We start from the raw sequence: 13,874 nt of genomic DNA on the forward strand, positions 1-13,874 counted from the left end.
TGCCGAGCTGGTCCTTTCAACTTGAGGGGCAAGTATTTGATGGCGTGGAGATCGTCTCTGCGAGCCATGTGGATATGAAGGATGAAGTCCTCAATCCAGACCCCATGGTCTGTCGTTTCGTCGTATGCCTCTATGTTCACAGGTTTGAATCCTTCTCAGAATTCGTGATCCAGAACCTCATCGGTGAAGCATAGGGGGTGCGCGGCACCCCTGTATTTGGATGTGTCATGGCATTCTGACGGTTGTAGTGTTCGGTTTTGATTCTGTGCCGGAGCGCGCTTCCTAGATCCGTAGATGGACCTGGTTATACCGGCTTTTTGGTGCAAGTACTCATGTAAATCGTGTGCTGACTTATGCGTGACATCGTTAGCTGCCCTATCGCGGCCACGGGGTGGTCGATCCGGCTGATCGGCCGTTTTATTTTTCGGCTGTATAGGCTCTAAAGCCTCGTCATCGAATTCGGGCAGCAGCTTGCGCTTTGGATAGCTCTTTGTGTGGCGGCTGCCACCGTACTTTTCTGCAGTGTCGAGCACTTTGTTCCATCTACTGTTGAGTGTATTTTGCACGGCCTTAAGCCTTTGCTTCTGCTTCTTCAGACTCCTCGCGGTGGCAATAAGCCTTCTATGGAGGTCCTCTTACTCCAAGTGCCTTTTCAGGATGATGTGTGCATCGTCGTCTGGGTTGTTCTCCTCTCTGGAGACAGGTTGATGAGTTTTACCCTCGGCATCCCCGTGATCGGACAGCGGCTCCGTACTATGTTCGTCGTCCGCTGGTTCATCCTGCTCTATCGCTGGGTCCATGTGGTCGTCATTTGCTTTGGAGTCGACCGGGGTATTATTCTTTCTTGCGCTGTTATCGTTGTTTTTGCCGAGGCGAGATTTGGAGCGGCGCCTACATCGTCACTTTGGTTGCTTCTCGAGGGGATTATCCTTCGCTGCATCCCTCTGTTCCTCATCATTGTTTTCTTTGGGTGTATCCACCATGTATATATCGTGTGATGAAGTGGCAGTCCAGCGCCCTGTGGGCGGTGGTTCCTGTTCTTCTCCTACATCGTTGTCCATACCGTCGATGTCTTCGGAGCCGAAATCAAGCATGTCGGTTAAGTCGTCGACAGTGGCTATTAAATGGGTGGTGGGTGGGGGACGAATTTCTTCGTCGTCCGCTTCCTACTCAAGCCAGACACAGTTCGGCCAAGGGTCTCCTGACAAGGAGAGAGACCTCAATGAATCTAGCACGTAGCCCAAGGGCGAGTGCTGAAAGATATCCGTGGAGGTAAACTCCATGATCGGTGCCCAATCAGATTTGATAGGCACCGATGCAGGCGGTTTGGAGCCTGTGGCCGGGGACGAATCCAATGGTCCGGCAACACAGGTCTCATAGGGGGTGAAGTCAGTATTCGGCTCTATCGCCGTTGGGCGTGCGGCCTCCGTGGCGGGGTCCATCCACCCGTCCTCGGACAGCACGATCTGCTCTGGATTGAGGGCCGGAGTAGCCACAGGTGTGATCTCCCGAACACCGTCCGGCGGCATAGCTAAGTCATGCTCGTCGTGACTGTGCGGCGCACCTGACATGGGCTCAAATCCGTCGAAGATCAAGTCTCCGCGGATGTCGGTAGTATAGTTCAAGCTTCCAAGCTTGACCTGATGGCCAGGGGCGTAGCTCTCAATCTGCTCCAGATGGCCAAGCGATTTGGCCCACAATACGAAGCCACCGAATACGAAGGTCTGTCCAGGGAGAAAAACCTCACCCTGGACCGCATCATTGCCGATGATCGAAGGAGCCATCAAGCCTTATGGTGACAACACAGTGGAACTCTCAATGAAAGCACCAATGTCGGTTTCAAAACCGGTGGATCTCGGGTAGGGGGTCCCGAACTGTGCATCTAAGGCAGATGGTAACAGGAGGAGGGGGACACAATGTTTACCCAGGTTCGGGCCCTCTCGATGGAGGTAATACCCTACTTCCTGCTTGATTGATCTTGATGATATGAGTATTACAAGAGTTGATCTACCACGAGATCGTAGTGGCTAAACCCTAGAAGCTAGCCTATGATTATGATTGTTCTTGTCCTACGGACTAAACCCTCCAGTTTATATAGACACCGGAGGGGGCTAGGGTTACACAGAGTTGGTTACAAGGGAGGAGATCTACATATCCGACTTGCCAAGCTTGCCTTCCACGCAAAGGAGAGTCCCACCCGGACACAGGATGAAGTCTTCAATCTTGTATCTCCATAGTCCAATAGTCCGGCCAAAGTATATAGTCCGACTGTCCGAGGACCCCCTAATCCAGGACTCCCTCAGCGACCCAGAGGACGCGGCGAGCGATATGTCTGATTGAGCCCGTGCTTCCTTGTTGTTGATCCTGCATATGAAAGCTCGGGCACGGCCCTGAAAGTTGTAAGAGCATTTTGGGAGGGGGAGGCTCTCATGTAAATAGATTATCGCTTCTATTTCTTTGGCCAAGCCGGAAATTTGTTTTTACAAGCCCGCGAGTCCTGCGGTGAACTTATGCTAAAGTTTACCTTAGTCAGGGTCGGTTCTTGACCGGCTTGTGGGGTCATGAGCTTCTGAGGGGCCTGCCGATCTGCCCGAGAGGGCCTCGCGAGAAGTGAGCGCTAGCCATGGAAGGGCGTGCGCACAGCGTGCGTGTGTCGCGCCCAGCCCCCGCTCGCGAGGGGGAGGCAGCAGGTGCAAACTCTGAATCAAGGCAAGGAACCAGATTGCAAGAAATCGCATGAACGATAAAAGGCACTCCCTGAGCATACCAATGAAAATTCAACTTCAACTTAAATCCAAAGCCAGAAAACAGGGCTACAGAAAGGAGATTGAAAGCAAATGGCCGCGTCCAGCACCTAGTCTAGTCTTCTTGTCTTCTCACCAGCGCGGAGCTAAGTGATGCCACTAGGACGTGGGAGGGAGCCCCCGAGGCCCAAGGGCGGCACTCCTGAGACTCCAGGGCGTGTACAGCCCCACTCATTATTACGTGAGAGTGTCATGAGCGAAGATCTTCACAGGCGCGAGCCTTACTTCATATCGCCAGACGAGGGCCCCGCCTTGCACCACCCTCGACCACCATTGGGGGCGTCCGGAAACCAGGATGACACCAAGGGGCAAAGGGGACGCCAGCGGCGCCCTCGGTGACAACGGGTCCTCTGCCGGGGGAAGGCTCGCCGGCACCTCCCCGGCAGAGGGCCTACCTCCGGGGGACGCCTTGTTCCGCGTGATGCGGGGAGGGGCCTTGCTCCGGGCTCCTCCTCGACAGCCCCCAGTGCGCTCCCCCTTGCGGAAGGGAGGCCGTCGAGCTAGGGCCGCCGTCCGTCGCTGTGACCTGATCCTCCTGTGACCCATGGTTAGCATAAGCTTGCTCCTGGGAGATTAGTGGTACCCTGTAGCCATTGTTGTCGTCATGGTTGGTGAGGCTCCCGGGAGGCTCCTGGAAGGCCTCGGCTTCTAGTGCCTCCTCCCAGCCTGGCTCGAGGAACGAGTCAGGGTCGTCTTCCAACGCATACTCCTGGTCCATCATGTGGGGCACATAGGCCTCCGAGGCCGTCGCCCCAAAGACCTCGCCGAAGTGCCCCATGCTCCACGTTGCTCGGCCCAGCGCGCCGCCCTGAGGATGGTATGCCAGCACCCCGCTGGGGCCGTGGGTGGTGACGCTTGTGCCCGCGCTCATCAGAGGTGGCGCGAGTGCGATTGGGCATCCGGTGCTGCTGGTCGCGCCGATGTTGACGAAACCTCCTGGTGCTCCCGGGGGCGCGCGGGCGCGGTGAGGTCCGCCATGCGATCCGGCTACGGCCTGGGGCGTGAGCAAGGAGCAGAAGGGTGGTGCTCCTGAGGCCGCGGTGTCCGGTAGCTCGGCGACGCGCTATAGTAGTGCATCACGGCCGCTCTCCATCAGTCGGCATTGCAGCAGCTCGCGAGCCACCATGAGCGCGACCCTCATGTTCGCTTGTTCCCGTCGGGTGTGCGGCCATGGCCGTAGTGTAGCTTGAGGCCCTTGCGGCTGCCCGCGCTTGTCATGGAGTAAGGGTGGATGGCGCTTGACCGTGCCACCCGCGACCTGTAGCATTTGGCGGTGCACGTGCCGCCTGGGGTGCAGGGTTGAGGTCTTCTTGGGCGGATGATGCCGCATGGGCTGGCCAAGCTGCCCAACGGTCGGCGTTGGTCCTTGGGTCGCCAGACATCGGAACCGCGGAGCGTCGGCGGATCAACTGGCGGATGAGAGACTCCGACGCACCCCTACCTGGCGTGCCAAATGTCGGATTTCGGGTTCCGGCAAAACCCTCAAGGTTCGAGCACTGGGGTGCGCACGAAGTGAAGGAAATATGCCCTAGAGGCAATAATAAAGTTATTATTTATTTCCTTATATCATGATAAATGTTTATTATTCATGCTAGAATTGTATTAACCGGAAACATAATACATGTGTGAATACATAGACAAACAGAGTGTCACTAGTATGCCTCTACTTGACTAGCTCGTTAATCAAAGATGGTTATGTTTCCTAACCATGGACAAAGAGTTGTTATTTGATTAACGGGATCACATCATTAGTTGAATGATCTGATTGACATGACCCATTCCATTAGCTTAGCACCCGATCGTTTAGTATGTTGCTATTGCTTTCTTCATGACTTATACATGTTCCTATGACTATGAGATTATGCAACTCCCGTGTGCCGGAGGAACACTTTGTGTGCTACCAAACGTCACAACGTAACTGGGTGATTATAAAGGTGCTCTACAGGTGTCTCCAAAGGTACATGTTGGGTTGGCGTATTTCAAGATTGGGATTTGTCACTCCGATCGTCGGAGAGGTATCTCTGGGCCCTCTCGGTAATGCACATCACTTAAGCCTTGCAAGCATTGCAACTAATGAGTTAGTTGCGGGATGATGTATTACAGAATGAGTAAAGAGACTTGCCGGTAACGAGATTGAACTAGGTATGGGATACCGACGATCGAATCTCGGGCAAGTAACATACCGATGACAAAGGGAACAACGTATGTTGTTGTGCGGTCTGACCGATAAAAGATCTTCGTAGAATATGTAGGAGCCAATATGAGCATCCAGGTTCCGCTATTGGTTATTGACCGGAGACGTGTCTCGGTCATGTCTACATTGTTCTCAAACCCGTAGGGTCCGCACGCTTAAGGTTACGATGACAATTTTATTATGAGTTTATACATTTTGATGTACCGAAGGTTGTTCGGAGTCCCGGATGTGATCACGGACATGACGAGGAGTCTCGAAATGGTCGATACATAAATATTGATATATTGGAAGCCTATGTTTGGATATCAGAAGTGTTCCGGGTGAAATCGGGATTTTACCGGAGTACCGGGAGGTTACCGGAACCCCCCCCCCGGAGCTATATGGGCCTTAATGGGCCTTAGTGGAAGAAGAGGAGAGGCAGCCAGGGCTGGGCCGCGCGCCCCTCCCCCCTAGTCCAAATAGGACAAGGAGAGAGGGGGCCGACGCCCCCTTCCTTCTCTCTCTCTCTTTTCCCACCTCGCGAATCCTATTCCAACTAGGATTGGGGGAGAAGTCCTACTCCCGGAGGGAGTAGGACTCCTCCTAGCGCGCCCTATGATGGCCGGCCGGCCTCCCCCTCTTGAGCCTTTATATACAGAGGCAGGGGCACCCCAGAGAAACACAAGTTGATCCACGTGATCATATTCTTAGCCGTGTGCGGTGCCCCCTTCCACCATAGTCCTCGATAATATTGTAGCGGTGCTTAGGCGAAGCCCTGCTGCAGTAGTACATCAAGATCGTCACCACGCCGTCGTGCTGACGGAACTCTTCCCCGACACTTTGCTGGATCGGAGTCCGGGGATCATCATCGAGCTGAACGTGTGCTAGAACTCGGAGGTGCCGTAGTTTCGGTGCTTGATCGGTCAGGCCGTGGAGACGTACGACTACATCAACCAAACGCTTCCGTTGTCGATCTACAAGGTACATAGATCATACTCTCCCCTCTCGTTGCTATGCATCATCATGATCTTGCATGAGCGTAGGAAATTTTTGAAATTACTACAAAACCCATCACGAAGATCTCTCCCCCTCTCTAGCTCGCACTCGACACGATCTCACGGCCTAGCTCGACGAACCCAAAGAACAAGAGGCACAAGATTTATACTGGTTTGAGCCATCGTTGTGGTGTAATACCCTACTCTAGTGTGGTGTGGTGGATTGCCTCTTGGGTTAAGGATGAACAGTTACAAGGGAAGAACAGCCTCCTGAGGAGAGGTGGTCTTGTGCTTGGTGAACTTGTGTGGTTGGGGATGATCCGAATGATCTCATCCTTCCCTATGGTGGTGGCTAGTCCTATATATAGAGGCCCTGGTCCTCTTCCCAAATATTGAGCGGGAAGGGATCCCACAATGGCCAAATTTGAAGGGGGACAACTAGTACAAGTTATCCTGACAAAAAAAGTCTTCGCCTGCCAAAGGCTCTGGTGGTGACGTCGTCTTGGGCTCCACGGTGACCTCCGTCCTACTGTCCTACTGGTCTTGGTCATATTGCACCAATATGGAAACCTTTGTCTGATGCCTCGGGACTCCTCGCCTGCGCTTGCCTCTTTAGCACCAAAGAGGAAACGAGGACACTACGCATGCTGGTGCCTGCCTGGCTCCAGTCATCATGGCTTGTGTCACGCAAACCTCGCGAGGTGTCCCTTGCCTTGATCTCTCCGCCCCTCGCGAGCCATCCTGGGGAGGCCGCCCCTGAGGAGGTCTTGCATCGTCCACCTCGCAAGGCTTGGCCCTCACGAGGGCCTTGACTGTTTGTTGGTGAAGATGTACCGTACAGGGTCGCTGGGGGAGCCACGCCACGGGCCGCAGGTAGGCAAGTCTGGGGACCCCTGTTCCCAGAATGCCGACATCCTCAAACCGGTGTAGGGGCGCGGCGGCGGGCGGATTGGGGGACCCATGACGGTGGATCGAGCCCGCGGAGAACGACGAGGACACCTGGCGGCCACCTTGCCGGCGTCAGGCGAAAAGGCCGCGATAAACCTCTTTTTGGCCATTGGCTCCTTGAGCTCCCCGGCACATAGGCGGAGGTTGAGGATGGAGGCACCGGCGATGGCGGCGACCTACCAATGGTTTCAAGGGTTGTGTGTGTCTGTGTGAGCAGAGGTTTTGGGGAGTGTGTGGTGTGTGTGTGGAGGGGGTGGGGGGCAAGGTGGTGTTTGAGGAAATACTGCGGCAACTGAAAATTTTACTAAGCGGGAGTAACAAGGCGGGGCTACTGAAATTTTGGATCAAGGACGAGCAGATATTTTTGAGATTGCGAGGGATGCAGAGGCAGGAGTAAAATGTCGGGGCTACTGAAAATTTGAATCAAGGGACTGAAGCAGAGCGGGAGTAACCACGGTCCGCACATACTAATTGTGTGCTATCAAACATTAAAACTTTCCAGGCAGTAGATATTTTCGAGATTACGAGGCAGTAATATTTTTGAGATTGCGAGGGATGCAGAGGCGGGAGTATTTGGGGAGCGAGCTAGTGTGCTTGACACACCTGCTGTGGACTGTAGCCGACGCGCCTTCTCGCGTAAGCCATAGGCGTACTATACACCGACGGTGCTCCAGGATATTTTATACTACATCTCACACGGTTGGTGATAATAAGTTGTGTGGGATCTCCTTGAATTTTCATCTTGATTTGAATTACATAATGGGGTCACATCAGCAATGGACAGTGTTTGAATTGCTAGACCTTTTATCTGCATTGAACATGCAACTATATGTGTGTCGTAAAAGAATTGGAATTATTCAGGGTTCATTTGGACATTTTATACATTAAATTGGTTTTCTAGCCATTTCAGGTGCACAATTGAAAATTAAACTATATGCACATGCTTCGGTGCATATAAATTGGTTGAAAAATCAAATGTGTGTCCTTGGGTGCATGCTTAGGTCCCATGCAAGAAATGGGAATGAATTTCAAACACCAGGGCACTGTTATTGCTTTCAAAAAAAATTCAAACACCAGGGCAAGAAATGGGAATGAATTTCAAACACCAGCGGCAATGGGGAAGGAACGATATCCGTTGCCTCTTATTGCTTTCAAAAAATTTCTAGTGTCAACATAGAACAACAGGAGTGTTGTGTTTAATTTTGGAATTTTGGGGGGTTCGTTTGGCCTTTTTTATACATTAATTGGGTTTTTGGGCATTTAATGTGCATAATTCAAATTTGAACTACAAGCACATGCTCCAGTGCACCAAAGTTGGTTGAAAAACCACATGTGTGTCCTTGGGTGAATTTCTAGGTCCCATGCAAGAAATGGGAATGAAATTCAAACACCAGGGCACTGTTGATTGCCGGCAAAACGTTGAGATGCCTGGTTTTTAAATTCTAGTAAATCCAAAACTCGTCTGAAATTCATGAAACTTGGCATGCTATCATGGAGCGTCATCAACATGCCGTGGTAAAAAATTTGTCCCATTTGGGGCATGTTTGGGTATAAGCTTCTCACAAACCAGAGCTTCTCACAACAAGCGTGATGGTTTCGGTAGGGAACGTGCCACCTTCGGGGACGAAACGATATTTGTTGCCTCTTATTGCTTTCAAAAAATTTCTAGTGTCAACACAGAACAACAGGAGTGTTGTGTTTAATTTTGGAATTTTTCGGGGTTCGTTTGGCCTTTTTTATACATTAATTGAGTTTTTGGGCATTTAATGTGCATAATTCAAATTTGAACTACAAGCACATGCTCCAGTGCACCAAAGTTGGTTGAAAAAATCACATGTGTGTTCTTGGGTGAATTTCTAGGTCCCATGCAAGAAATGGGAATGAAATTCAAACACCAGGGCGCTGTTGATTGCCGGTAAAACGTTGAGATGCCTAGTTTTTAAATTCTAGTAAATCCAAAACTCGTCTGAAATTCATGAAACTTGGCATGCTATCATGGAGCGGCATCAACATGTTGTGGTAAAAAAATTGTCCCATTTGGGGCAGGTTTGGGTATAAGCCTCTCACAACAAGCGTGATGGAGTGATGGTTTCGATAGGGAATGTGCCACCTTTGGGGACAGAACGATATCTGTTGCCTCTTATTGCTTTCAAAAAATTTCTAGTGTCAACATAGAACAACAGGAGTGTTGTGTTTAATTTTGAAATTTTTCGGGGTTTGTTTGGCCTTTTTTATACATTAATTGAGTTTCTGGACATTTAATGTGCATAATTCAAATTTGAACTACAAGCACAGGCTCCAGTAAATACCCCAGGAGCCTCCCGGACCGCCTCTTTGCTCTATAAATACCCCAAAAATCCTAGAACCCTCGGGGAGTCGATGAAATATTTATCTAGCCGCCGCAGAGTCTAGAACCACCAGATCCAATCTAGACACCATCACGGAGGGGTTCATCACTTCCATTGGTGCCTCTCCGATGATGCGTGAGTAGTTCTTTGTAGACCTTCGGGTCCGTAGTTAGTAGCTAGATGGCTTCATCTCTCTCTCTTGATTCTCGATACAATGGTCTCTTGGAGATCCATATGATGTAACTCTTTTGCGGTGTTTGTTGGGATCAATGAACTTTGAGTTTATGATCAGATCTATCTTTTTATATCCATGAAAGTATTTGAGTTTCTTTGATCTCTTTTATGCATGATCTCTTATAGCCTCGTATTTCTTCTCTAATATTTGGGTTTTGTTTGGCCAACTTGATATATTTATCTTGCAATGGGAAGAGGTGCCCGGTAGTGGGTTTGATCTTACAGTGCTTGATCCCAGTGACAGAAAGGGATCCGACACGTATGTATCGTTGCTACTAAGGATAAAAAGATGGGATCTATATCTACTGCCATAGATAAACGGATCTCGTCTACATCATGTCATCGTTCTTATTACATTACTCCGTTTTTTCATGAACTGGATACGCTAGATGCATGTTGGATAGTGGTCGATGTGTGGAGTAATAGTAGTAGATGCAGGCAGGAGTCGATCTACTAATCTTGGACGTGATGCCTATGTAATGATCATTGCCTGGATATCGTCATAATTATTTGAGGTTCTATCAATTGCCCAACGGCAATTTGTTTACCCACCGTTTGCTATTTTTCTCAAGATAAGCCACTACCGAAACCTACGGCCCCCGGGTCTTCTTTCTCATATATTTGCCTTTGCGATCTATTTTTCTCTTGCTTTCATTTTCAGATCTACGAAACCAAAAATCCAAAAATACTTTGCTGCACTTTATTTTATTTGCGATCTGTTATTTTAATCTATCACAAATTTATCTCCCATCCACGCACCGTTTCTGGCGCCATTACCCGAAAGGGATTGACATCCCCTTTAACACGTCGGGTTGCGAGTGGTTCTTATTTATGTGCAGGGGTTGTTTACGTTGTGTTGCTTGGTTCTCCTACTGGTTCGATAACCTTGGTTTCATATCTGAGGGAAATACCTACCGCCATTGTGCTGCATCATCCCTCTTCCTCTTTGGGGAAATACTGACGTAGCTTCAAGCGACATCAACAATCAACAAAGTTATTTTGGAACAAGTGTTGTCATGTTACAAATCGAAAACACAAGTATTATTGAGACTGTGGGCATTCTACTTACTGATTACATGCCGCCACGCGTCCCCTTTTTTTATTGGCTAGGAGGTGTCGTGCGGGGTAGCTATTTGAGTACGTGAGGCGTGCGATCAGACCCCTGTGCGTGCTCATCGGGAGGAGAGCCCTTTGACTGCTACCCGCCGCGCACCTCCCTCCCAACGTCTCCATTAATGGCGTCCGAGCCCCTGTTCTACGGCTTGGCTATATGTCTCACTGGACTGAGATTTAAGAGAGAAAAATGAAAATCCGAAAAGAAAGTTTTGCACGGATCTTGATGTGAGATCTGACGGACCTATATAGCATCGACTGTGACTTATAGCAAACATGATGAATATAAGGGCGATAACTGTGGATAATAATTGTCTTACATATTTAGGAACATAATTAAAAAAAGCCACATGCGGCAACGCCCGAAATACACAAGGGCAAAAGAAGAAGGAAGACAACGATCTGGCTCGCTGATCTCTACTTTTTTGATGCATTGCTACAGGCCGCGGGAACTAGTCTCCGCGGCGAGCGGCGATGAGCTCTTTCTTGTCCTCAAGATGTTGCTTGAGAGCATCCACGGATTCCTCCACCAGCCTTCTACGCTCTATGCGCAGCATGGCATTCTCGTTCATAAGTTTCTCAACAATGAGATGGTCCTCTTCAACAAGGCAGTGGTCTCCTCCTGCTGCTCCACACTTCCGACGATCTTCGCCCTCAGCAGGTCGCCCTCGGCCTTGAGCTTCACATTGCTCTCATTTAGTTGTCGGATGACGCCGGTAGCCTGTTCAAAAGAGGTTTTCATGTCGTCCTGCAACCTCGCCTAGCCGGAGATCCGATCCATCTGGCTATGGATGATCGCATGCATGCGCCTGTAAGAGTCCTCGCCTGCCCGCGAGACATTTTCCCAGTATGCCGCGGCGCGGCGGGACATCTCTTCTGTTTCTGCGACGCGGCCGGACCAGTCTACTGCATCGACAGCACGGCGGGACCTCCGTGCTGCTTTGGCGGCGCGACAGGACCTTTGTGCTGCTACGGCCGCACGGCGGGACATGCCGGCTGCGTTCGCGGTGAGGCGGGACATCTCACGTGCTTCCGCTTCCATGCTCGCATCTCCCTAGTGGCAATCCCTCGACCCAGAATTCACGCTGGCCATGGCAGACGCAAGGGAACGATGATGAATGACTTGTTTGTTTTTGTGCATGAGGAGTTGAGGAGGAATGTGCAGTCATCTTGGAGTAGTAGTATTTATAACCGAGTACTAATATGCTCCTAAGTGGGAAACCGTTCAGGTTTTGATCGGTGTGAACAGGTTTGCAATTTGAAATGTGACGCGACGCAGGCTCAAAATTTACTAACAGTTATAAGTGCGGCACTATTCCTGGAAGGCGTAACGTGGGCACGTACGCCTTCTCGGCCGCGTACATGGTGTTTACACCATAGGGTGCACCGCAATAGGCAATGTCCGCACACGTCTTGTTCCAACAACCGTGCGCGCTCGTTATTACCATCGCACATGCTTCTTTAATTAGGATGTGTGTGCCCGTCTAGCGCACACTTGTTGATCTATATTGTTGTGGCTAATCGCAAACAGTTCATCCGTGTGAAGTGTATGCCATCAATCGCAAACACTTTTTTGCTAATAATCGCAGACACTTTGATCTGGCTGACCCGTTTTGTTCTGTTGCCTAATCGTAAACAGTTAATCCTTCTGAAGCGTATGCCCTCAATCGCACACACCTTTAGCTAGCTGCTCGTTTCTATTGTTCCTCCTCATCAAAAACAGTTCATCCGAGTGAACCGTATGTTGTATATCGCACACGCCTTCATCTGGCTGCCCGTTTCTTTTGTTCCTCCTCATCGCAAATAGTTCATTGAACTGAATTGTATGCCCTGCATCGCACACGCAAATAAAATCTGAACCATGTTTGATGGCTCCGGCATCGCAAACGTTTTGCACCTTTTTTGGCGGTTCTTTTACACCGCCGTTTGTGATTATTGCATCGCACACAGTTTTGTCGAAGGGTCTCTGATCGTAGTGTCGCGTTAGCAGCATCCTGCAGTAGTGGATGCATATGAAGTAACATGCAAATAGATTCAATACGAGCAACAGGGGCAAAGGTTTCACCGTAGTCGATACCCTCAACTTGGGAGTAGCCTTGTGCCACCAATCTTTCCTTGTTTTGAACAACCACACTATTCGCATCTTGCTTGTTCTTGAAGATCCATTTGGTTCCAATGACATTGTGGTCCTTCGCTGGCGTTGGAACTAATCCCAAACTTTGTTGTGCTTGAAGTTGTTGAGTTCATCATGCATGGCCTCAAGCCAATCCGCGTCATCGAGCGCCTCATGTACCTTTTGGGGTTCAACACACGAAACAAACGCGTGATGCTCACAAAAGTTTGATAATTGTTTATGAGTAGTTACACCTTTCCTCAAGCTTCCAAGCATTATCCATGACATGTTGTTGACGCTCGAGCTTGGAAGCCACCTTGGCGGACGATGCTCCAAAAGTTCCTCAATAGGTATTTGAGAGGATTCATCTTGATCATATTGAGCACCGTCTTGAGTTTGCTCTTGATCTTGAGCTTACGCTTGATCTTGAGCTTGCTCGGAGTCATGAAATTGATCTTGGGCATCATTTGGTGCATTACCATCTTCCCGAGGTAGATCTTGCCATTGATATTGTTCATTAGGTTGAGGGCCTTCACTTTGTTCTTCGGAAGCGTGTGGGTCTAGCGTCGGTGATGGCTCCACTTGAGTAGAGCATTGTCCTTCTCCTTCGGCCACAAGGGGTTCCTTAATGGGGAGTATTTGACCAATCCCCATTCTTCTTACGGCTTGAGGAGGAATTTCATCACCTACATCACAAATACCACTTTGCTCCACTTGGGAGCCATTATTTTCATCAAACTCCACGTTACACGTCAACTCAATGAGTCCATTGGATTTGTTGAGAACACGGTAAGCATCAGAGTTTGTGCCATAACCAACAAATATGCCCTCTTGAACTCTAGGTTCAAATTTAGACAAAAAAACACCTTTCTTGAGAATGAAACACTTACACCCGAACACCCAAAAGTACTTTAGGTTGGGCTTGTTACCGGTAAGTATCTCATATGTAGTCTTGTTCAAGCCTTTGCGGAGATAGAGCCGATTGGATGCATGACATGCGGTGTTGATGGCTTCGGCCCAAAATTTGTACGGAGATTTAAATTCCACCATCATGGTCCTTGCTGCATCCATCAATGTCCAGTTCTTCCTCTCTGCAACACCATTTTGTTGAGGGGGTATATGGTGTGACATATTGGTGCCTGATCC

The sequence above is a fragment of the Triticum urartu genome, chromosome 2 (genome assembly GCF_003073215.2).
Source record: "Triticum urartu cultivar G1812 chromosome 2, Tu2.1, whole genome shotgun sequence".
Taxonomy (NCBI): domain Eukaryota; kingdom Viridiplantae; phylum Streptophyta; class Magnoliopsida; order Poales; family Poaceae; genus Triticum; species Triticum urartu.